Source organism: Idiotropiscis lumnitzeri, chromosome 12, assembly GCF_059441095.1.
Source record: "Idiotropiscis lumnitzeri isolate Australia: NSW breed Sydney's pygmy pipehorse chromosome 12, RoL_Ilum_1.0, whole genome shotgun sequence".
Lineage (NCBI taxonomy): Eukaryota > Metazoa > Chordata > Actinopteri > Syngnathiformes > Syngnathidae > Idiotropiscis > Idiotropiscis lumnitzeri.
In genome coordinates, this window is record NC_142402.1 from 11,631,566 (window position 1) to 11,658,964 (window position 27,399).

General features: G+C 38.6%; 1 long non-coding RNA gene across 1 annotated transcript in view; it reads right to left on the reverse strand.

Annotated features, from left to right (window-relative positions):
• Nucleotides 1-1,904: 1,904 nt before the first annotated feature.
• The window catches only part of LOC148325914 (uncharacterized), a 29,842-nt gene continuing 4,347 nt past the window's right edge, over nt 1,905-27,399 (reverse strand). The window contains exons 2-3 of the long non-coding RNA XR_015846075.1: nt 23,591-23,704; nt 1,905-2,236 (exon numbers count right to left, since the gene is read on the reverse strand). This is a non-coding gene — a long non-coding RNA (uncharacterized LOC148325914). The remainder of the gene's footprint in view (nt 2,237-23,590; nt 23,705-27,399) is intronic.

Here is a 27,399-nt window from a genome sequence, read left to right on the forward strand (position 1 = left end):
TCTAGTTCCAAAGCAACACCTGTTTAACACACAGTACCAGCCCCCGCCGCATAACACTTTTTAACACTTTTTTTTTTTTTGCACTGACTTTTGTCAGAAATGTTTAGCTATAAAGGACATGATGACCAAGCTGCGCCCCAAATCTAATCAGTTTAATGTCAGTTACTTATTGACAACGTTCAATGGCGAGAATAGTCCAAATGTCGCTTTGAAATTTTGTATAACAATTACATGATTTTGCATTAATCACAGAATCAAGTTGTAATAACACGATAATAATGTAGTAACAAGAATCCAATCGCAATCTGTGGACATTTGGACCACATTTTGGAAAGGGGATTTTAACCTAGACCGTATTGTGCAGGGGTCACCAACCTTTGTAAAACTGAGCGCTAAATTAGCTCCCTACTGATTAATGCGAATGGCTACCAGTTTGGTACACACTTCTGAAATAATAATTATGCTCAAATCACCTTTAATGATGTTATCATCATGGACAGATTTTAATTTCCTCTATGTGCAGACAATGATTCTTAGAATAATTAGGAAACGGGAAAATTATCGGTCAGCAACACTGCCCACTAGCAGACGGAGGAGGAATAGCATGTGAAAGTTGAGAACAGATTTGTATTTAAAAAAACATGTTAAAAATCCCCCTTATTTTTGTGGTTCTGAAAAGCAAGTGAAAATTGCGTGAATAATTTCAAGACAATTCTCTCATGATAACTAAAGAGCTCGAGTATCCAGGACTGAGTTACTTTCAAATCAAATTAAATTATGTAATGTAAAGCACACATTGATTTTTAAATGATGTTATATTCCATTAGATGACTGAAATACATTGAGGCCTTTCCTCTTTGTTTTGTTTGATGGCGCAAGTCAATTCCCTCTCATTTTATTCACAAATTTTGTGATGACACAGTTATTAAGCGAGACTTCATCATGAAGCCCTCTCTGTAGTTTCCTCTCGTTAAAGAGTCTGCACTTTTGTGCCCCGTGACATGAAAAGCTCCATGTAATAGACCACTGGGACGCACTAGAGAGAGCCAATTATACGCGAGTGAATCAAGTAGTCACTGTACCTACTAGATCTTACTTGCATGTGCGCGTGCATGCATGCGTGTGCGCACACGTCTAGTATGCAGGGCAATGCAAATAAATCAAATAATTAGGAAAATTAAGTCAAGCTGTTGTAATTATTGATGTTGGTGTCCTAATCATGCCACTTCTTTTGTGTAAGTAGTAGTCGTCAAAATATTACAACTTTATTCGAGCAAATAAACAACTTTTTTTTTCCCCTCAGGGTTGAAACTTCAGTCTTCTTTTTTATCTCATGAATGCAACTTTTTTCCTCATATCGGGACTTTGTTATCAAGTCCTTTGTTGAGGTATGTTGGAGGAGGACCCAAATGTAGTCATGTAAAGGGTATTTAATTGAAGAAGTAAAAGCAAACAAGGAAGTTGGAATAAATAAAAATATCAAAGTAAAAAACAACAAGGATCAAAGTTACAAGCAAACTAGACAAGGCACGGAAACAACACCACACAATAAGCACAAGGAAATACCCGAAACAAAATACTAAACCAAAATCAACAAACACAAAACACATTTATACTTTTAACTCAACTTTTTTCTTTTCATAAAAAAACGTTATGGTCATAACTTCTTTCCACTTATAATATATCCCCAGCTGTGTCGCTTTTTAAAATTACAATTTTATTTTGCTCTGATATGCTTTATTCTCAGAACTTATTTACTTTTATGTCACTTTTTCCTTTGAACATTTTTCAGCACTTTATCTCAAAGCTTTACAATGCGTTAATTTTAAACGTAACATGACAACTTTCTTCTCATAACAATGCCACTTTTTAACATTTTAACACAAGATTTGTTTTTCCTCATTCCTTCCTTGTAATTGAACAACCTTTTTCTTGTAACATTATTTTCTTGTATTATTATGACTTTAAATATTATTACCATCATAAATATTCATAAATCTGATCGAATAATGTGGTGATAATGTTGATTGTTCACGGTGATTATAATCGCATTGTATTGTTGTCAGAATTTTATTCTTAATATTATGAACCTCAAAAATCGCAGCACAGGAACATATCCAGTAGTTGTAAAAGTAGTGTGATACTAATGATTGTTGAGTGCTGCCTCCCGCAGAGATCACACAAGCAGATGTAGTCCCTTTGGTCTCGACTCGTTCCACCTTCATCCCCCCCATCACTTGGAAAGAGACATTAAGAAAAAAATATAATCTTTGTGTTCAGTCTGGTCTGACTCCACATTTATCTGTACTGCAAATCGTTACATGGTTTGTCACTTGACAGATTATAGCAACTGAAATGTCTGCCAGAATGTACTCATAGCACAAAGAACTATGTGGAAATAAGTTGAGGAGCGTTTCTAGTGCTTTGCTGCCATCTTGTGGCATCTATAGGCAATTATCCACCATTTTTTTAGTCGTGACTTTTTTTTCACTAACCACAGCATTTTGTGTGTTGTAATGACAATACAATTGCAATATCATGCTCTAAATACCACAGCTAATAATAATAATAATAATAATAATAATAATAATAATAATAATAATAATAATAATAATAATAATAATAATAATAATACAGATGTCTGACTTAAAAGGATGGGGAAATAAGGGCCACAGCTATAAATAAAACAAAAAATCCTTTATTTATTTTCACTAAATCAGTGCACAAAAATAGAGGACATGTACAATCTTAGCTCTGGCCATCATAGTCTTGACCAAATTCAATATGCAAATTTCTGGGAAGAAGCTGGAGAAAATACACTCAAAGCAGGCCTGAGCTGTGAGTCGAACCGTTGTCAGAACGATGAGGCAAATGAGCAAAACATTTGTTCACAATTCTGCCACGAGACTATACGGATGAACGGGGTAAACTATAAAAACTTGTAATACTGAAAATGCTGGGTAGCCATGGATTTTGAACAGATTTGGTCACATTTAAGGTTGGTTTCATTATTTTTGACCCAACAATAGCATTGAAGTCGAAGAATGAACGCTGAAGAGCTCACACTCTTTGCTAGTTTGGACACGTTTTTTTTGTGTCATGAAGTTGAAGTAAATTTAATGGACGGTCATATTCTAAGGAAATGGTGGTGTCTGTGGCGAGCCCCGATGGGATGAAGCTGCTCAGAAAATGTTGGTAATAAGATTAGCATTCATTTTACTATTCTGCTAATCAATTTCTTGGTAGCTTTAAGTCATAAGTATGAGAAGTTTTTACTCCTTGTTGGATTAAAATCTTGACCCAGCTCCGGGTTAGCAATTTTACCCAATTTGCATGACTTTTAACACAGCTTTTTTTTAGAGTGCAGAAAATGATGATGATGATGATGATGATGATGAGCTTTACATGACAGCTTAAAAGTAATTTACATTTCACCCAGTGTGATGTCTAATTGAACACAGCATCCCCGTTGAGTAAAACATGCCAACTTGCTAAAATTTCATCATTGAGATTCAAACAGCGTTACGCTTTTGATGAACAAATCAATCAGCAAAGCGAGTTTGTTGTTCACCATTTAATCTTAAAAGCGTCTTTTCATGTGTTTAGCAACAAATGATGATCATGTTCTTTGCAGGAGAGCTGGCTAAAAGTAACTTTCCCAGTTTCCCGTTTTATGATCACAACAATACCGTCCCGCGGCTGACGTTTCCGCGCTGACGCCAGCTGTTGGTGAACATCACTCGCTTTCGAGGCACTCGTCTCTCTTCTTTTTTTTTTTTCTTTTTTTTTTTGAGGAGCAAACAAAAAAGACGCAAAACGTCTTCTCCCCACTGCGCTAGCAGCGAGCGTCCATCGGCGGCATGAAAGATGTATTTTGATGACGGCTGCGTGAGAATTTAATGAGGCAAGATGGCAGCCAGCCTGAAGCTACGGGTAGCTTTTTAAAGGAGGGGGTTGTGTGGGGGTGATTCCTCCTACTCGGCGCCTTTTATGATTCCTTTTTATGGGATTGTGTTGTTGGAATGCGTGTTCTTGTGTTGAGAATTATAATTCATGATGGGTTGGCATGGATCTGACCTCGACGCGAACCGTTTCATGTCGTAGGTAACAATCATCTAACGGTGCGGTGCTTTTGTCAGGTAATACAGATGCCTTTGTGTTGTACCTTGGTCGCATAATGCAAATTATCTTGAGTTGAAAAGCAAGTGGGATGCCAGGGCCCACCTGGAGCTCCACGCAATCAGGTTCAAGGAAAGAATATCTATCTATCTAGCTATCTAGCGAGCTAGCTATCTAGCTAGCTATCTATCCATGCAGCTAGCTATCTAGCTAGCTATCTAGCTAGCTATCAAGCTAGGTTGCTATCTAGCGCCATAATAAAAGAAGTTAAGCCATACTATTCCAAGAATAAAGTCACAATATTCCAAGAAAAAAGGTCACTAAGTGCCGGCGTGGTAAAATCGAAACAAATGAGATGACATTTTGAATATTCTTTTATGCTGTACTTTCGAAAATTAAGTCATAATGTTATGGGGGCAAAAAGTTGGTTCTGAAAATCAATTTGAATTGCGACTTAAAAAACGTAAGTGATTTAATATGTCGAGAAGCATAATGTTATTTGGAAACAATTCTGACAATAGAAGAAAGAAGTTATAAATTACAATGCTACAAGAATGAACTATTATTCGAAATTCAGTTACCATTATTTTACAGTGGAAAATAGTTTGGAAATGCGAACCAATGGAAACTCAAACCTCTCTGGATTGGGTTTAATCTCAGCACTTCCTCTGTGTTTCTCAGTCAAAAGTAATCTAACATCCAGTGTGTTTGCCAGTTAAAACAGCACCTTAGCATCATTCCGCCGGATACGTGCGACTCATCTCAGACCGCCTGAAGCAACATGAATGTGATCAAAGCAAAATGAGCTCTTCCTGCTCCTCTTTAACACCCAATTCAAGTCTCCCTAGCCTGTAATATTTGATCAGATACTCGCAAAACAATGGACTCGCTAATGGCTAACAAGCTTTTACATCCATTTCCAAACCTTAATGTTTATGTCTGTATACAGGCATCCTCTCTGGCGTTCCAGTAACAGGTCTCTGAGAGGTCAATTAACGGTAATGAGGCAAAAATGCGGTTTTCCTCAGAGCCTAATTAGATTCCGCCTGGCCGCCGGGCTCTCCGATGTCCCGCATTAAGAGACTCCACGATGCTATGTTTCGGTTTTTATTCGGATTCCTAAGTGCTAAGGCCGAGCCATCTGTTCACCATTCAAGATGCTGAGAATGACGTCATTGTTCAAGGGGGGGGGGGGGGGGTCATAATGTGACCGCAGTACAGTCACAAGAATAATCTAACTTGTAAAACTAAGTGACTAAATATTGTTAAAAAAATTACGTTATGATTAGAAAGTCAAAATGGTATGAAAATGACTCTGTAATGTTCTAAAAAAATGTTGAAATAAAAGAATTTAATAAAACTAAAAGAACTAAAGCATATTGTAAGAAAAAGTCATACATTTTTACAAAAAAAATCAGAATTCCGAAGATATAAAGTCGCAATATTACAAGGGGGGAAAAATGGGCAAAAGCTGCAATTTTAAGAAAAGTCATGCTACCAGAATAAAGTTGCAGTATTTTAAGAAGAAAAATGAGTTTATGAGAATAAATCATTATTTTTAAGGAAAAACATTTTTTTTAAATATGACAAAATAACAAAATGAAAAATAACTAAATAAGATTACAGCACATATAAAAAAAAATTAAAAAAAAGTCATAAAAGGTTTCTTGCTTCATAACAAAATAATAGTGGTGATATTATGAGGAAAAAAAATTAATGTCGCAGAATAAAGTCATAATATTTGATGAAAAAGTCAGACGTGGGAGAAAATGATAATTCATGAAAACAAATTTCATTATTTTATCAGACTCAAGTTGTAATATTACAAGAACAAAAACACTTAAAAAAAATAATGCCATGCAAGTGTGAAAAGCCTTAACATTTGAAGAAAAAAGTAATTTTACAAAACAATGTAGCAATGCTACAAGAAAAAAGAAAAGTAAATGTATACTTCCCAAAAATATGCTGAAGAAAAGTCTTAAACAAATAATTTGACAGCATTCCAAGAAAAAAGTAAAGCTAACAAAGATTTAAGTCTGACTTTATGGAAGAAAAGTCATAACTTTACATGAATACATTCGGAAATGACAAGAAAAAGGTCTCGGCTCTCTGTTCGCCTTTGAAGTGGCCGGCGTGTTTCACTTCCTGGCATTGCTCTCAGAACTGCACTAACACCCAATTACTGCCTCCCCCTTTTCCCCCCTCGAAGACATTTTAATACAGATTAATGTTAATGCTGCCTCTTTCCACACGTATGACACGATCAGAGCGCGTGGGCGGCCGGGGAGAGGAGGGGGGGACGTCTCGGGATTGACCGAATTACGACGAAGCAGGTGCGAATGCGTGTTATTATTCAGGATTTGCTCCCCTTTCTTCCACTGATAGGAATAAATGAAGAGGTTTCATGCAAATTCCATCAAGTGAAATATTTTGCACTTGGTTTCTTAAGTGGCCTTTAAGGTCAATTGAGCAGTCGCTCGGGTGAAACGCAAGTGGAGTCTCTACTTTACGCCGCATTCCAAGCGTATCGCACACGGTAGCGATTTAGGGGGGGGGGGGGGGGACGAGGACGCCCCGAGATCACAAAATTCTACTGCATCTACTGTATTCTCATTCTTTCTTCTTCTTTCTCTTTTTTCAGCTTCATGGCACTTTACTGCCGCCAACTCCTTTATATTGTGAGTGTTGTCGCAATTTAGCAGTGGGGTGTTGAAAGCACATTTGTTACAAAAAATTGGAAAGTGTCAATTTCGATCTCAAATAACATTTATTTTAACCAGGGGTGGGCAAATTTTTTGATTGGGGGGCCACAATGGGTTCTAAAATTTGTCAGAGGGGCCGGACCAGGAGCAGATGGATGGAAGTGTTTTGGTAACCTCATCTCATCGGAGGAATAAAAATTAATTTAATTTTAAATGAAAGCAAACAAAAGCATTACAACACTATATATGTCTTTGAAAAAACACATTATTTAGAAAATAAAACATTAACAAGGTTTATTCATTTAATTTTTTTCAAGTTTGGCGGGCCGCATTAAAACGTTTTACGGGCCGCATCTGGCCCCCTAGCCGTAGTTTGCCCACATGTGAGTTTAACCGATATTTTACAAGGGGAAAAAAACCTCACATTGTGTCCGTGCGCTGTGCCTCTCTTCATTTTATTTTCAGGAACGTTCGAGTGTGCTAGCATTAACTAAACATGTCCTGCACTCAACGTTAAATCTTGCATTAGGCCTTTTTGGCCGTTTGTGGTATTTACTTGTGTATTTATTGTTTTACTTAAAATTGGTTTGTCACCACGGTGCTTAGAAAATTATGTATTAAATAATTTGGCAGCAACTATAATAATAATAATAAGAATAATAAAAATAATAATAATAATACAACCCTAATGATAAATGAGACATTTGATCTCATACCATGAAGAAAGAAGAAACATTTTTTTATTAGATATAGGTACTCATTACGGTGCTTTAAAACTAATTTAAATCAGATACTTTCATTGGGCTCATTTATCATAAAATTCAAAAATGTATTAATTCTCACTCTTCTTATATTAGGTTAAAACTATTTTGTTTGTGTCTAAATATTAATCATCAGTCTATTGCATTGAAATGTAAATTCAATGACTTAACTCGACTGGACCACATTAGAATGCATTAGGAGGCAGGCAAATGTCCAATTTTCTGGGGTGTCGTCCCGACTTGACTTGTACAGTGGTCGCTTATTATAAAGGATCCAACACTTTAGTGGTGCTGTTTTTGCGATGTCAAAAAGTATAAATGAAGAGATTGCTGCAGTCACATTGACATGATGGGCTTTAGAGTCACCAATAGCGGCACGGTTTGCGCTGCTGATCACTTAGAGGGCCCACAAATGAAACTTTGCTTGCCCTTGTATCTCAAGTTTGTATTTTTCTCCTCCCTATAGAATTCAATCATCAGACTGTTATGCTTTACCTACACATACAACAATGAAAACAAATTTTCAGCAATTTTGCATCATACATTTGTCTAGTATGTGCGTTCAATTTGATAGCAATGAAGCGATGAAAGGAGCATTTCCATGTTAAGTGGATGTTCCCCCTTTCCCGTCTTCATGATGATTGAGAATGCATCCGAACGACAAAATTAGAACGGACGTTTTCCATTTGCCGACATGATTAAAATTCATAAGTATGTTTTTTTTTGCTTTGTTTTTTTTGGGGGGGGGCAGGGGGGGGTAGGAATTGTTTTGGAGTTCTACGCGAAAAAAGAAAAAAATAAAGCGGGCGAAGCAGATTGAGTGGCGCATCTGTGCATAATTTGATTCTTGTCATATCAACAGTGTGGAGGCACGGAAGCGGGGAACATTTCTCAGACACAGCAAAGCAAAATATATCTGAAATGAAAGTGAGAATGAGATGTTTGTTTGGAAAAAGCACGCTCTATACAAAAGGCTCAACGTTATTCATTTGGAATATCGAGATGGCAACATGTTTCTATTGATCTACATCGTGGCTGCATGATGAGAACATTTTCGGAGAGTGAAAACTCCAAAATTGACTTTTTCCCCCTTAGATACAGTAAAGAATCAAGAAGAAATTAGTGAAACGGTTCAGTTTTACAAAATTACTGATTTGTTTTTATAGACTATATTTTTATTTCTTGTACAAATTTTCATATTCAAAGGAAACTGATCTTGACTTAATTTGTATTTCATGTAGTTTTCATCCTGATCATTTTAGTTGCTTTGAATTATTTTCACTTGATATATTTTTTGTGACTCTATTTTATTAAATGTTTCATTTAATATACATATTTTTTTAATTTTCAATTTTTAGAAATTATGGAAATTGGCTTGTTTTTCTGTTTCATTAATAGTCGTCTTTCACATCGCTTTCAAAGATGACGTGATGTGTTTTCTCTACCAGTGACCTTTGACCAACAAATCTTTTGTCTAAAAGTATAGTTGCCAAAGAAAAAAAACAAGAGTTCAGTCAACTCAATCCAAACTTTGCAGATTACCATGGCATGGACGACAATGAATCTATGCAAACCTAAAGAAAAAAAAAAATTCAGTCGGCACATTATTACCTTTATTGACATTGTTAAATGCCTGAGACAAGTAGCACCATTAGGCTAATAAAATTCCTCGACCCCGCTTACACACGGCAAACTCAGTTTAAACCCGCACCAATGAAGCCGTGAGCGGGTTATAACTCATACAGAGCGAAGCCTGAGCCAAGCAATCAGCCGCCTCTCCGAGGAGCGGCTGTCAATCAGCCTTGCGACTGTTTTATTACACGAACACAGCAAACGCAACGCAAAGTGATCAATGCATCCGAAGCTGCCGTTTGTTTGTTTGTGTCTAGAGCCCCCATGGCGCCGCATTAGGGCGAGATTCGACACGTATTACAAGTGGGGCTGATCATAAATCTGACGGCGTCGCGCATCTCATTAGAAGGGCGACGTCGCTCGATACGCCGCCGCCGAATACTAACAAGTCGAGCACGGGGCGCATGATTGTCAGGGACGTGATACTCCACCAATTAGCTTCACCTCATTACGACGCCAGCGTTTTGCACATGATGAGAATGTTGACACTCTCAGTCTCTGTCATGAATGACGGAGAGACCGCCATATTCATATGAAGGGAGGTATCAAATCAATCATTCCCATAGTAAAATCTTTATTAGGAGTGTTTTATTTCACATTTAAACATGTAGAACTGTCATCTGTTTGTGTGGATAAGTTAACATAATAAAATAAAGTAAAACAGCAGTGAAAATCAATATTAGTCGTGTGCCGGCTCCCTCTAGTGGTACGAGAAAGAATCACTGCCTAATACAGTTGAGTGATAGAGTGGAATGTCACTATTCGCAAGGGATATGGATCGGACCACACCGTAATGGAGCAAAATCTCCAAAAGTGACGGACACTGAAACGAATTGGGGGCAAATTTTTTTTCCAAACCCGAAAATAATCGTGAAAGAAAATGAATCCAAAGATGTCGAACCACAAGTGCACGTGAGGCCAATGTGTAGCCACTTGTAAGCTTTGATTTGCTTTTATTAGAATTTTATGTGCAATGTATTTTAATGATGATTCAAATAAGTGTAATATTTTCTTTTTATTCATTGATTTATTGAAAATATACTCATGTATATTATTTGTTGCGTTTTCTAAAAAAAAAACTCAGGAAAATATGACGTATTAGTAAAATATCAAATGTAATATTTTTAATTACAATAATATTAGAAGTAGATGAAAAAGCTGAATTGATGTAAACATGTTAAATTATTTATTAATGATAATAGCCCTTTAAGTTGTATGCATTTTTTTAATTATTTTATTTCTCTTCATATAGTAAACCACTGAACCCAACCGTGACATGAAATCCTCAATTATTCCGTTTTAGCGGGTACCTGGGTGGTCATGAACCAAAAATCCAAGTTTTAATCCATATTTAAATATCTAATATAAAAAGTGAGGGACCTCATTAAACAAGCGCCAAGCGGAGTGAAGAACCTGCTGAATCTTAATTGTGCCAGCGGTGCGTGCTGACCTTCAAGGATCACCTCGAAAAAAGGTACATAATTTTCCTCGAAGAAACGACTTCGCACCACTGCCATAAATAGTCAACGTGAAAAAAAAAATTGGGATAAGGACCGGTCACCTAGCCGACAAACATTCCCCCCAAAAAACGTCCAGATTTGTCGTCACCTTGTCCCTTTGAAGACGTTTCTGCACAAGAAAGCAGCTCGTTATTTTTAATTGGTTTTAAGTCCGGCTGTAGCAGTCGCCCGGGTCCCCGATGTCAAGAGGGACCTTTGCTGTAGACAAGCTAACAAATAGCATTGGTTTTATGTATTTTAACACATTTAATGGAGCAGCACATGTAGACAAAAGCATGCAGCATTTGCGTCTCTCATTATTTCTTACTAAGGAACATTTTTGTTGGGTTTATTTGTGAGGCTGGAACCGATCAATGGCACTTCCATTGCTTTCAATGGGGGAAGATGATTTGAGTGCCTTAAGCTACGCGCGTGGTCAAGGAAGGAATTAAACTCGTATCTCAAGGTCCCATTTTGTGCAACTGTTTAATGGCATATCATGATTACCATTGTGCTTTTTTTCCATCAGTCATTGTGTATTGGTCTCCATCAACAATAATGGGAAAAAAACAAAGTATAGACCCGGAAATGGGACATTAGCCCCAAGCATGTTTTTTGGTGACCGATTCCACCACAGAAAGGTCTTGTGCCAATATTACTAGGTATTACCCTTCAAATGTCTTCCTCTTCTCTTTCCATGACCATCCCTGTCAAATTGTGAGTAGTTTTACTTTATTTTAGTCGTTACAGTACATGAGTTGGCACGAGGCAGAGTTTAGGTGACGCGTGATCCCCAATCAGACAGCACCCTGCATGTTTATTTGGTTACATGTGCCTGGCATCTGGGCAGAAATTGTCGAGCGGTTCGATGTGGATTAATTTGCAGCCGTTTCTGACAGGCCCAGTGAGTGTGGAAAAGTCTTTTAGCGAGTTGCCAAACATCTGACCCACAATTGTTTGTTTTTTTTCTCTGTATGAATTATAATTGCATCATGCAGAGAACACTCGCTGGTCTGTGTGTGCGTGCATGCACGCGCACGTGCATGTTCTCCCGATTTCTCCCACCAAAGCAGCGCAGCACCAGAAGCCGGGCTGAATTTCTTTCCTTTTGTCTGCTCTGCTTGTCTGTTGTTTGAAACGTGCCGATGAAACTTTTATCTCTGCTTGCAGCAACGTTCTCAAATAAAAAGAAAGCATTTGGCGGCGCCAAAGCAATAATCAGTGATATGCCATATATATATATATATATATATATATATATATATATATATATATATATATATATATATACATATATATATATGGTCGGACACTCATTTTTGGGACGAGGGACGTTGGGTGACAAATTTTAAAAGGGTTCAATTCATAAAGGTGTTGGTTTTAGTCCGAATCGGCTCTCATGTACCTACTCGCGAAACAGGCAAATGACAACAATTGCCTCCGTACACGTCAAAAGCGCCACTACCAACTGAGACGTGTGATGGCAGCGTGCCTGTATTTCCTTTTTTCGAGGCCGAAATCAGACCAAAATAGCGGCCGGAAGGCGGGGGACTGACCGGGAAAAAAGGGTCAAGTGCCCTTGTGAAACTTGTAAGTCAAGGTAGCACTGTGTTCGCTGATCCCGGGCTTACAAATTCTGCTTTGCAAGAAACGTAATACTGAAGAAATAAAATGAAGAAGTGGTTTAAGTGTGTCAGAGTAGGATGATGGCTGTGGTGGCTTTGCTGTATAAAAACGAAATAAATTAATTAATTAAGCTTAAGATGGTCCGTTTTGTAGCAGCCCCCCCCAAAAAAGGTGTATAATGTCTAGTGGGCTTCATCTATAATGTGGACTAAACAAAACGTCCATCTCAGGCTGTGTTTTCCTTTGCTGCGGATATAAAACATAAACTGATAATTATTTTTTATTCTTTTTACGTGGAATGACTAAATGCCAAAATCAAAAGCGATAAAATCATCATCATGTGAGAAATGGAATACTCGCACACCTCTGAGGAGGAAATTAAAACATTTTGTGGGCAGATGCAATGCACTCAGGTATTTATTTTTGTTGTGTTTTTTTTTGTTTTTTACGACCTTATCAGTGTCACATATTGCACAACATGAGACGACACACGAGCACGTTCCATAGCTCGCATTCCTTCAGCAGCAGTAACATGAGTCACACTCAACATGGACGCTTTTATTGGCCAGGTCTGAGCATTTATTTTATTGTCTGTCTCCCAACAAGATGCTGAGAGCCTTCAATAAATATGTCAAGAAAGAAAAGAAAGAGAAAGAGAGGGAGCAGGTGTTAACACGGATAGGCTCATTATGACTTGACTAAAATATAGATTAGTTTATTTTTCAGTTTGTAAAAATAAGGGGAAAATACCAAAATTATACTCCAAAAACTAATTGCGCCAAAATAATAGTTTAAATTAAAAAAAAAATTATAAAATAAATAAAAATCACTGGTCCGTTCTTGACATATAATTTTTTTCACACTAATAATATCAACAATTTCACCGTTAAAATAGCTGAATTTGCATATTTCCTGTTCAAATACATGGTCAATAAAGGAAGAGTGATAAAAAAATATATATATAAATTTCAACCAAAATACAATCAACAATGATACTGTTAATTTGAATAAAAACTTATATTACAAAGACTATATAATAATAATAATATGTATCTTTCACGGATAGATCATTGATCAAACGATAAAATAAAAAAAAAAAAATATATATATATATATATATATATATATATATATAAAATCTACATATACTTTGATTCATTGATTAATAAATAAACTGATTAAAATACCATAAATGAATACATCAAAATAAAAATAGTAATTCCTTGACAGTAAAAAAAATAATAATAATTTAAGAAGAAAAAAAACATCACGTTGCAGATTTAGCAGTATTGTTCCTTTTAAAATGATGTCTTTTTACGTGCTTCCTAATTGAATCTCAGTCACCATCATGACCATTGTTATTCTTCTTCTCCAATCTGTCGGCCACTGCTTTGCTTCCAACAGTAACCATGGCAACCTTAGAAAACCTCACTTTGCAATAGTTTACCCTCCTCCTGATATCTTCACTGTAGTGCTTCTTTCTGACTATATACAGCTTGCATTCCATCCGTTGGCAAGAATTTACACTTGGCTTCGAGCTTTGCTATGTTTGATTTCACTGAATTTCCACTAACACCTTTGAACCCAAAGAGTTTTACGGGAGTCATTTCTTTTTTTTCCTCGTAGCACAAATTTCCACTCCCAGATGTTTTGATAACATGGCTGACGTGCTTTCCTCAAAATTTTAAAATATAACCGTATAACATAACAGTAATCTCAGGTTTATATTATTTACCCTCTTGTCTGACCGTCGCTTGAAAATGGCGGATCTTCACCGAGCCTGGCTTCCAAGTCAGGATCAGTGAAAGCCAATATGAGGGCGGTTTTCTGTAATTAAATTTAAAACAAATCTCACAGCTCACAGAAATTTTCTGAAATAGTGATAGGTTGTTAAATTTTACACTTGACTCGAATACATTTTTTGTAAAGTGACACCACATATCACTAAAATGCGTTTTTTGAATGTTACTCAATGGAATGATGTTGTGTATGGTCTAAAATAATTTGCATAATCTCACCATATTTTTCTGTGGACAAGACTCCCATTAACATGACTGACATGAAGTCTTTTTTTTTTCTCTTGCCCGAAGACAGTTTTTGACCTGAATTGCGACAGCGGCAAAAAACGCCAGCTTCACTCATCATGTGCATGACGCTTGGGGAAAACCAAAATGAACCTCGTTTGCAAGTACCCGTCAGTAATCATCTCACTCGAACAACGCACTTAATCTGGATGAGAACGATTATCTATGACTCTCCATATACGGACGCGGGCGGCTCCATCGTACCTGAATTCACCGCGATTATTCTTTTGCTCGTCAAATAGGGTCGTCGGACCCATGACAAACCTTTTACAGAGAAGATAGTCTTGGGAATATTGGGATAGACAAAAATAAATAATAATATTAATTGCATTTGCTTAAGTAACTAACTGTCTTTTTGAAAAAAAATAAAATATATACATATATATATATATTTTTTTTTTTCTATTATGTGACATTTATCCACTACACTGTTTGACTATAGTGATTCTTTTTCATTGTGACCCAAATACTCCTTGGTATAAAAGACCGCAGTTTTTATAGCGCTTTGTTATATTCGAATTATTTAAAGCTGGCACTTAGGGAGCTATAGTGCATATACGTGTTGACAGTCGCATTAATTAAACAAATTATGCCTCCCCATTAACGTGTGGGATGGCGAGTGTATCCAATTGGGAGGCGCACGCCTCTCTGAGACCACCTGGGCACGCCCCCTTTCGACTTTGACATCACCTCCTCAAAGATTCATTAGCCGGGGTCATTTGCATAAAGCTTCAAGCGACTGATTTAGCCGAATTACGGCCCCGCTCGGACTCGGATGTTGCAGCCAAGGTGCCCACCAAGGGAAGTGGAATAAAACTGAGGCGTTACCGGCGCTATTTTTACAGCCTCTTGAATCTTGAACTTAATTATTCATCATAGTCACTGGACATTTATATTGTATGATTACAAACAATGAAGTCATTAAAGGCGCCTTTATAACGATTCTTTGGGATTGCCGTCATTCGATAGTTGCACAACTTGGAAACGGCAACTATTCATTGCAAATACAACGAGGGGGTCTTTAAATCAACATTTGCATTTAAATTGCAGCATTAAGGCGTGACATGGTATTAGCAAATACCATGCTCAATCACGTCGCAGCTGGCTAATTAATGGGTGTTTCCAAGGGGGGGACCAGAGGAGTCTAATTGCTCGTGGGTGGTCTCATTACGGCCACGGTGGCTGCTTGACCACAAGCAGCGGCACTTTATTAAAATTGGACGTGTGAAAATACGACAAATAATGAGCCCAGGAATTAATGAGTGATTCTTTACGTTCTGTATCGATTAGTCATGTCTCACTACTTGAACTTTTTGCACTTGTTGGACTGTTGCAGACTGCAATTTTGTGTCCATTTGTGAGTTTAGCAAGCATGGCGCACTTTTTTGAGCAAATTTGTTTTTTGATCATTGTGTAACCATACAAAGTCAAATTGACAAACTAATTATAAATGCAACAAGGCCTCATAGTGGCCTTTAATTTGATATATTGCTGGCGTTGATTGACCTTGTACCTTCAAAATAGTCACTTTTCTGAAAAATGGCAAGCTGTTCAGCCATTAACATCGTGAACCAGAGCAAGCTATTTCCAACACTTTTAATTGGTTAATAACGTGTCAAAATATCACCCATGCGTACTGACCAATAGTATACATTTTTGAAAAAATATGAAATTCACCAAAATGTGATTTTTGAAGTTATCAATATGGGGTGTTGCAAACTGATTTTTGACATCAAATAGCAAAAAACTAAAACTGCATGTAAATGGCGTGCCCAAAGCTGTTTGTAATGTCTAAGACATACCTCAAAATTTCCATTTCTTTTTTTAATGTGATTAAAAATCATTGATCATATAAAAATATTACTAGAATATCGCGTTATTCTCAAACAAGTGTTATACATATGGTGAAAAAAAATCTTAAAATACTTAATTGTCTAACAATATTTTCAAAGGTAAATATTATTTTTTATTTTAATAAAAAATGTTAAATATTCAAATAATAAACTATGATATATGATATAATTAAAAAACTTTCATTATTTATATATATATATATATATATATATATATATATATATATATATATATATATATATATTGGTCAGTAATTAAAATCTAATTAAAATATTGAACATTATTTTTTTAAACAGAGAATAAAAATAGTCTTCTTGATTATTTGTAATATTATTTGCAATATATTTATAATATTTCGGAGATACTTGCCGACGCGAATCAACCAATAAAGCTGAACTCTCACACACACACCTTTATTGAAAGCCCGTGTATTTCTTCATCTCCCTCAACATAAAATGTTTGAGACACATTTTATATGTTCTCAAAATAGAGAAACATCATTTTCTTTCTCACATACTTAAGCGAGCTTCAATTTGCCTGTCATCTTGTCCATTAGCTGCACTAATGCCGGCTATTATCGGCAAGGGGGGGCGCAGTGTCTGGGATATTGCACTTATAGGAGGACAAGATGGCACCGTGACATTTTAGCTTGTTTTCTGCGCCGATTGACGAAGGTAGCCATATGGTTGGTATTTATCAGGCGGTCGGCTGCCACAGTGATTGAATGTGAGCTGAAGGTGAGGCTGCAGACAGCTGAGAGGGGGGAGCAGTGGGGGGGTTTGGGTTTGGGGGTTGACATGGCCCCCAGGCCTGAGGTCTAGTCGCGGGTTGTTCATCATCCCCCCCCTTAAAGGAAGGTCAGCATTCCAATGAATCACACACTGCAGCCCAAACTTACAGCTTGTTCCCTGTCAGCTTTACTGCAAGAAAGCTGCAGTGTTCAGCAGAAGACTAATCCACACTGCCACCAGTCCCGTGGGCATCTTTATAGAGGATTGGAGAAGACCAAGGCATCCAAGTGTCTTAATTTTGGGACGTACAAGTGGTGATAAATGGACCGTCGCAACGTTTTTTTTTTTTAAATAGCGAATCTTCAAGATGATCGCCAAACTTTCACCACGGCTGTAGTGCGGCAAAACTTATTCGTTGACGGGCAAGGTGATTCCCCCTGCATCAGCGTTTTCATGCCGACAGCCCTGGAGAGTAAAAATATCATAAAAAGATGTTTCCAAAGTCAAGGGAGCTGATCTGTTCTGTATGAAACATGTCCGTTTCATCAAATTTAATCTGAAAGGCTCCACTCACAGCCGTTTGGCAGCAAGCTTGACAATAACAAGGCACGCTTACTGGCACCATAATTCCAAACGGATCCTGTCTCCTATCATGTTTGACACGTCCTGGAATACAAAGAAATATGTCCTATGCTACGCGAGTCCGCACGTCCGCGACTCTGGAAAACGTCCCCGGGAGTCGGCAACTTGTCAAAGCCAAGGGAACATGACAATTGTTTCCCCTCGTTATCCCCTCTCACTTCGGCTACACACTTCCTAATAAAAGAAGAAAAGTCACAGAGAGGTAGTACTTTTCTTAAAAAAAAAAAAACTGGCAGTGATATGGAGAGTTGTCAGTGCGGCGTCAGTCATTGTGACATTATCAGACTTGCACAGAAGTCTTGTTTCACAACAGGTGGTAAATACTCCGCCACTGCCCAACAAAAAAAAAAAAAAAAGCCGCTAATCCCCTCGGGTGCAAGCAGAGGACTTCATAAGCATCTTCTCCATCCTTTTCTTTGCCATGCGCACGTCATACTGACATGCTAACGTCAGAGGTGGCCGTTCAGTCCACTTCTGAAACAGGTGTTGTCATCACCTGACGCACCAGTGGTGCTTAAGAACTTCCCAGAACAGGAAGCAGTGCCTCACTTTTTGTTTGACTTCCAGTTCATCAGTTCCAACTTTCCCAATGCAGGAATTGAGGTGGAATGGCCTCGCTATTCATAATAATGGTTTCCTGGATTTTTTATGACAAAATGGGCTAAGACGTATAATGAAAGTGTTTAGGTGTGCATAGAGGTTGAGGGGCAGGAGGACCCGAATGACTGCATCAAAATGGGAATTTAACGTAAAGGAAACAGAGCAAACAAGGGTAAATAAAAACAGAAAAGTACAAAATAACAGGGACCAACAAAATACAAGGACTTTACTAGACTGAACTACAGAGGGAAACAGGCAGGAGGACAACTGACATCGACATCTGACAGTGACAATGCACCGAAAGCAAACAGGGAACTAAATACAAACAATTTAACAGAAAAACGAGCAACACCTGGACAAGACACAAAGGGTTGGAGGGTGCTGATTGGTTAACACTGAGGCCTGGGTAAACGAATACAGGTGGACACAACGAGCATGATGAGACACACCAAACACAAGGAAAAAACATGACAGGAAGAGGAAAAAATGAAACAATATGGTGAATCTTTTGGATCAGGTCATGTGATAAAACAATACATATGGAAAGGCTTTATTGGATTCAACTAATTTGTGCTGAGTACCGTTACCTGGTGTTCTGAAATTCCAGTGTGCTTGCTCACGCATGCTCGAGGTTAGGCTCTCAAACCAACCTCTGGTAAAAGGTTTCGCAGAAGTTTTCATTTTATTACTTAGATTGTCTTATTAATGTTTATGTATTAACTTAATTACGGCATGGCTGAGAGAGCCCTTTTCTATTTTCGATTCCATCTAGGTCCATCCTCTCATATTCCCAATATTTATCGTCTATATTGTCTGGGAAAAAGAGATAGATAGGTTTTTATTTTCTTTCATTCGCTCAAAGACGGGCTATCGACTAGTCAGCTCTGCCACCACTGTGCGCTGCCAACACCCCACCAGCTGTAGAGATTATACAGAAAATGGTAATCGAGTACCTCAGCAGGCTAATCTTCTCTTGGCCAACCTCAGCTGACATCATTGATTGGCAACCGAATGAAGAATTAATGTTAAAGAGTCTCGTATAGATTCTTTTACAGAGCAGAACAATCTGTGCCTTAAATACGATCATACGAACGTAATGGAGCTTTTATTTTTTTCTTAGATGTTGGCTGATTACTTTTGTCTTTTGACTGTTTTGTTATATTTTTATATTTAGTTTCAGATACCAACTTGAGCGCTAATATAATCTTTGTGGAATGTAAAATCATCTTTGATGATGATGCAGTACTATAATTACACTGCATTAATTGTCTTTGAATTTCTCTTTCATCAACTGCTTGACCACTCACTTTTGCTTGCTATTTGTTCCCTTCAACTCATCCAAACAAGCGTTGTTAAACATCGGGTAACTCCGCATTGCCTCCCTCTTTTTTAACAAACCGTGGTGGTACTCAAAAGTTTGCTACGCTCGTGAAAATTAGATGCTCAGCACTTTTACCACGATACGTGACGAGGGGTTAAACCGACTAGTCGATTAGACAACTTTAGTGCCCAGAATTGACATTTAACGCTTGAATGCCTGTTTTGGGCATCTCATCTTCCGATTGGCCAATTTACATTTTACATTAAATGTAAGACGTAATGTGGAGCATTGACGTCATTGATTAATCTTTCAACACATTGTAGTAAACTATAAAAAATGTTTAGTCGATCATTCCCGAACCTTTACCTTTACACTTCATCCAAACCCCAATACTTACTCTTCCTCCTCACTCTTGGGAAAAATAAGGCAATTAAAAAAAAGCTTCCGAATAATCCATCAGTTCAAGAGCTCCACATTTATTGGCAGGTTTACCAAACTAAACCACTGTGCGAGAAAAGAAGCTAAATCACATTGTGACTTTGTAAAGAACCCACCGATGCACAATACCTACTTATCTTGGAGAATAATAGCAAGCACATTCATTTTATTATATTTTTTATTTTTTTTCTAAGCCTAATTTTCTCACAGTAGCACCGGGATAAGGATGTATCAGAAAGGAGTCATTTACTTTACTGTAAGTGGGACGTGTGTAATTCTGTGGGCGCGTGTGAGTGCGCGTGTGTGTGTGCGGGGGTGGGGGGGTGCGTGTGTGTGTGTGAGTGTGTCTGTAGGGGGAGGGCAGTTTGGGGATGAGTCTCCGTCTAAACTGGGCAATCCAGACCAACCTGAGGCTATGTGGATGCATGCCTTCCCCTCCCGAATCGCAACCAATCAATATTCCCGGCTGTGCAAGTGAGCTACTGCCCCCTGGTGGCCACTTTACTGAGCCCCGATTCTAAGAGGCAGCATCTTCATTTAAGATGTAACAAGAAGCTTCTGCGTTTTGCCAAATTAGGCCTCATGAATTTTTAGCCTCATGCGTCCCCTTCAGGCGCATGCTTCGTTCCAAGTAATTCATGATTATTGGTGTGAGGACACAGAGCGCCAGGTTAGGACAAAATCTTCCTTCCACTGATGCTCAAGATTTGTGGAATGTGAATTTCTGTACACATGCACTTAAAACCAGACCTCGCTTTGAACTTGCTGGAAAAGCCTTTCTTTGAAATTCAATGCAAAATAAAATAATTGAAGACTTTGATAGTCTCAAGGATGGAGTAAGTGGAGTACCTAATGAAGTGGCTATTCTTAATATTCATTTTATATTCGATTAGATTAGATTAGATTAGATTTTAAGGGACAATTTGATATGGAAAAAAAACTATTAAGATAGGAAAAAAATCATAAACAGTACATTATATTTTTTTTTTCATAAAATAGATGGAATTCTGTACTTTTTCAAACGTATATCATGAAAAAATATATATAATTATTTAATATAGTAAAAATATGATGCATCCATAATAATGATCAGAATAATTGTTAATCAAATACTATACAAATTGCATATTGTAATCCTAAATTTTTTTCAGGCTTATAGACTTAAAAATACAAGCAAATTAAAGGTCCTATAATCATATTTAGCTTATAATTATATTTTAATTGATCAATAATAAGTTCCTAATAAATATAACAAAAAAATCTAATTAGGAGTTCTTTGATTACTGTAAATAAGAGTAACAATATCAATGCAATTAATAATTATTGATTTCAGGTATATAGCCAATCAGAAGCAGAGTCCTATAATCAATAAATAGCCAAATAATATCATCATAAAGATCATTTTCGATCAACATGTAGATATAATTTCTCCATATCTGGCTGTCATGCCCCCGGCAGCACACTCTTCAGTTAATGGACAGTCTGGTGACATGTTCGTCACACCACAAACATCCTTATCAGCTCCATTTTGTCACAACAAAGACAGTCAGTGCATCGCAACGTCATTTTTGGGTACGAGGTTATGCCCCTCATCATGACGACGGTCGCCAAATTACCGGCCACCTCTCCTCCTTCGCAGCTTCCTTTTGACGATCAACCGGTAATTGGGACTGTGCCTGCCGAGCCTCATGTCTGGTAATTGCCCGGCCGTCTCTCGCGCTGACGACTCGTTAATGGCAGCCACCTCCGCGGTTTCCATCTTGACGGTGGTCTTAATTGGCCCACGCCGTCGGCAAACAACAACAGCGCTGCCACAAGTGCTGCTTTGGCTCCGGTAGTGTCATTTTTGCGTAATGGCTGGCACATTTCTAAGCATCTTTGAATGAAAATGCTCTCTGTCTGTCAGTAAATCCACAACAAACCCCTCACTCTCACTCTCGCCCCGCACCGCCACTACCCCACTTTTATCCGCTCAACAATCCAGCGTTTGGGCCTCCAAAAGGAACGCTTTTGCCTCAAAACATCAGCGACAGTCGAGCCAATTAACCTTTTGCGAGTCCGTGTGTGTGTTTGCGTGTGTGTGCATGAGACGCGTTTTCACCAACAACAACAAAAAATGTTTTGTTGTCTGGATCACATGGACCATGTCTTGAGAGACACTCACAATAGAGAGACAATCACAGGAAGATCACTGCCCCTTTTACACTGCCTGCAAAGCCATAATTTTCCATGTTGTTAAATGGCACCAATATGGGGGGTACAAAATATCGTAGACCAGATAATTTTCCGCCTTTGGAGGTCATAACACAGCCGAAAAAGAGCTAGGACACTGCCTGCCCTTTTATATTAAAATATATTTGCAGCAATTGTCCACCTTTTTTTACAGGTTCCTGTGCAGTATGAACAGCACCAAGTCAGAATGTTAGGTAAAAAGTCCATCTGGTCACTTTGCAGCTTCATGGGGAGTACCAATCATTAAAAAAAACATGTGTAATATCCTTTCACAGTACCTCTTTTAGGTCACCTTCTGGATAGACGAAAATGGAGGGTTCAAAGTTAGCCCATGCATCTTCCGCCGACTGAGGTAGTAAAAGAACCATGGAAGAGACTTTTTCTGTCGTCTGGCCAGCAACACGTGTGTACAAAATTGTTCTCCGGTGATTGTAAAAGGACCTCAATGTGTTTTGTTTTTTTACAAGGTTGTTGTTTGGCATGAGGGCGGCGCGGTGGTCTACTGGTAAATGTAGAGGTCGTTGGTTCGATTCCAGCCTTCCTGCGTGGAGTTTGCATGTTCTCCCTGTCGCTGTGTGGGTTTTCTGCGGGTACTCCGGTTTCCTCCCACATTCCAAAAACATGCATGGCAGGTTGATTGGACACTCTAAATTGCCCCTTGGTGTGACTCTGAGCGCGGATGGTTGTTCGTCTATCTGTGCCCTGCGATTGGCTGGCAACCAGTTCAGGGTGCCCCTCCCCCCCGCCTACTACCTGAAGACAGCTGGGAAAGACTCCAGTGCCCCTCTCCGTGAGGAGAAGATGATGAATGGGTTCTAAAATTTGATTTCACCTCATTGGAGAAAAAAAAAATATGTTTAATTTTAAATGAAAATGAACAAAAGCATTTCAAAAAATATCTGAGTATTTACAAAATAAAACATTAACCAGCTTTATTCATTTAATTTTTTTTCAAGTTTGGCGGGCCGGATTAAAACGTTTAACGGGCCGCATGTGGCCCCCGGGCCGTAGTTTGCCCACGCCTGAGATAATGGCTGGATGGACGTTTGGTATGAAAGACACCAAAACGGAATGGGGGTATCTATAATAGTCAATCCTTACTTTGCAAAGCCCGTATACGTCTACTACTTTTTTGGAGGGTCTTTTTTCCCCAAGTTGTTGTTTGAAGGGCACCAACATGGCGCGGAGGCACGAAGCCAATCACCTTTCAGAGATATCACAGGACCATTTTACACAACCTGTATAACGTAGCCTTTTGTACCTTTATTCCAGATTGCTGTTTGTAATGAACAACACAAACTTGATTGATGCTTCCAAAGGGTAGAAGAAAAAGTATTCTTCCCACTCACCGGTTCTTCTTTCTCGGCGCAAAGCCTGGCGGAGTACAGCTGAGTGATGGACACGGCGGCAGATGAGAGAAGGACGACCAGAACGCGGCGTGGGGTCAGCAGCTCAACGTTGACCTGCAAAGAACTCCATTATTCCTCCATCTCGCCTCTGAATGCTGCCATTATTCCGCCACTCCAACTCACGCTTGTGCACTTTGCACAGAACTTTCAGCACATCCACGCAGAAACGTTTGATTTGATCTTTTACATGTGCTGTTATCGAGGATGAAACCATAAGGGCAAAATGTCACGTCACAGCGTCGATTGTTGTGGACCCGGAATGGCACGAGGAGGGGTTACCAAATCATCCCAGAGAGAGGTGTCACTTTTGTTTTAAAACATTTTAGACTACCTGTAAATGTCCTTTGCGGAAGATGTGGAAGTCTATTTTTTTTCTGCCTTTTTTCCGTGTTGCTGGACTCTATGAAGCCTATCGATACGGAATAGGAGGTATGAAGTCAACCTCGGTGCTTGTCGAATAGAAACAAGACAACATTGGTGTGCAAAGACCTTTTACTCTTTCCTCCTTTTGTTCTTTATCGACAGTACTGATATGGAATGTTGGCTTCAAAGGCAACCCGGTCGTTTTACAAATTTGCCTTTTTTTCTGCCTGCAAAAGCCGTCATTTTCCCTACTTCTTCCGGGACACTGCTCGGAATGAACAGCACTCTCAAGGAATGTTTTAGAACACAACTATTGCAATAACTGCCAAATTCACTTTTTGTTTTCCAGGTTGCCGTTCTGTATTGACACTAAAACCAAATGAGAGGTACAAAACCTGAACATTTTCCCCGTTTAGAAGCAGTCCTCTCAAGGTTGTAACACTACAACACTTGTGTAAAACTCCTTTTTGTCATGCCTGTAAAGGCCATCTTTTTATTTTTCTTCTCTTTTTCCATATATAACACAACAGATGCTCCACAATGTGTTCCCACAATGCATCAGGAGTCAGTGTCAGCAAGGTGAAATTATGACACGGCTGTGAGTGCACACACAAAACCATACTTCATGGAAAATAGGCGGCTGCTCTCCATGCAAATTGTCTCTCTCGGGGGTGGATGTATTATGGAATTCTTATTACCTCTCAGCGCATGTGTCTAATGAGTGAGTGAAAAGACATTACATCACCATGCAGAGTTATGCAAAGGTGCTTTCTATGCAAATTGGGCCCTTTTTACATTAGCACCATGTTATGTCTTCCTTAGCCAAATGTGTTCGCTCGATTAAAATTTAAGGCTTGTTTGCACTCCAACTGCCCCCATAGGAAATAACACACTAAGTGCTGCTTTTGTTTAGAAAATAATTTGGAAAATATTATAATAAAAATAATCAGATCACTTGACCCTTTTTTGACGGTCTGTCCTCCGCCCGCTATCCGGTCTCAATCTTCCGTCGTTATGCATAAAAATTGTCGGGCCCCGACCCCGTCCAGGCCTGCCAACGAATTCTGTTGGGGTGTTTTTGATATTAATTAGCACTTTGACCTTCGTGATCACTTGTTGCTGATTAATGCTCAATCCCTGTTATTTCCGATGTGAGTTCACAATACCTTTATTTGTGATTTGCACATGAAAGAAGAAGCAGAGTGTAGCAGTGTAGCAAAGCCAGCTGGCCATGTAGCAGATTTGAACAAAGCGTGACTGATGTCTTCTTCCCTGCTAATAGACTGACTCCCAGTCGGTAAGATTAATAGCGGCTTCCTAAAAGGAGCCTTCGTGGCCAGCCTAAGGCAAAGCCGCAAATCAGCGTCTTCACTCCTGCATTTTATGTTTGTCATTTCCCTTTGAGGACGACCCGGACACAGATGATTGGGGCTGTATTAAAATGTCTCCGATGTGTATTTGAACAGTGGGGCGGTTGTAGAAGTTTGGAAGCATATATTTTCTTGATCGTGTCAGACATTTTTTGTCATCACTTGTTGCGAGGTACAATTTACACGCTAGGAGAAGGAAAGGACTGTTGTGCGATCAGCCGCTATAATAACACCGATTGAAAGGAAATGAATTAGCATTTGAAATTCACTTTTAACCTCGACTATTATTAACTTTAACAGTCGAGCTATCATGTGCAACTTTGTCGCATGAATCCACACAGAGATATGTTAAACAATTTTCTGTCACACATATTTAAAATACATTTAACTTAGTAGGAATAGTTTTTTTGAAATGAATGTCTCATCGTGAATTGACCAGAATTGAATATGTACAGTAAATGACAATTCAAGGTCAGCTGTTGCAAAAATGAACTGACTGGAAAATGCAATTCCGTTTACAGTCGCCTGCAGAACTCCCGGTAAACAGGTTTGGATACACCGCGTATTAAAACCTACTTTAAATATATACCTGAATGTGTCTTGTTTGTTGTGTTTTGATACATGTCTCAATTGCAGTCCCCCACCCCCTTTTTTAAATAATTACCATTTCACCAGACATAATTACATATATCCGGTGCATTATATGTCAGTAATAATTGCTTGAGTTTGATTAATTCCCAGTTTTGCACCAGCAAGAGCCTCCAGGTCTCATTTTCCCAGTACTCTCAGAAATTTTGACTTCCTTTAATTTTTTTTGGTATTCTTATTTATTGTCCACTTGGAGCGCAATCATATTCAGTCTTCTCAAGACTTATACCTGTTCAATAGCCAATTTAATGTCCTCCGTGTTTTAGAAGCACTTCATTTCAATGAACACACCCCGACTTCTATTTAAGTTCAATTAGGATCCATGAATCACATTTGTGTTGTTGTAATCATCATAGTTTTTTTTTTTTCGGTTTCTGCAGCGAAACTCTACACGTGTAACATCGGTAGGTATGTGTGTCATGTGTCATCACAACCCACCGTATAAAAATTGGAGGGGATCTATGCATACGTAACGTCTTTCGCATCTTTGAATTCGTTACCTAATTACGTGTGATTTTTGAAAGCACTTTTTTAATACGCCTTCTGAAAAAATTTTCATTTTCTGGACATTTGTCGAGCAATATTGTCCCATCATTTTAATAAATGAATTTGGAAATTATACACCCACTAAAATTAAAATAGCAATCATTTTTGTGAATAACCCATGTACACCTTTCAAGGAAACTTCCAAATGAGCTCACAAGCGTCTGTGAAGCCTTCACTCCGACCCGCGGCAACTCAGGCAGTCGTTTCACGGAGATGCCATAAACGCCCCCGAGTCACAGCGAACGTGGGCCCTTTTGGGCAGGAGATGATGAGCTGCGCGTGGCAGAATGCTCCCGTGACAAAGTTTTACCTGGAGCCCAAACAAAGAGAGCGTACAGAAATAGTACCAACGTTTTCAACTGAAATGTTGTTTCAGCTCCGCTTTGTGTTTGGTATTCATGGCTGAGGCCCTGAGAGGAAATTGCTTTGGCAAATGAAAATGACACACACACACACACACACACACACACAAAACAATTCAAGATGCAAGCAACAATGGTTGGCCATGGCGGCCACTTTTGCAGGGAGAATGCACTATATGTTCATCAATTTTATGTCATGCTCCGTCCACATTCTGCGACTTACATCCATCCGGGCTGGTTAGATTAAGATTTACGAGGGTAAATTCCCTCGTAGGACTTTGTCAAAACAACTCAAAGCCCTGTCATTTTTTTCCAAAATGGCTACTTCAATCCAAATTAGTGCACTTCAAATTCAGCCATCGGTCTTGGAGACTTTTTTCATGTCATGTGTGGGGTCCTCAAATCGTGAATCCTCAAAACGACCGTTGCTTCAAAGCAAAATGGCAAAATTCCTCGTAAA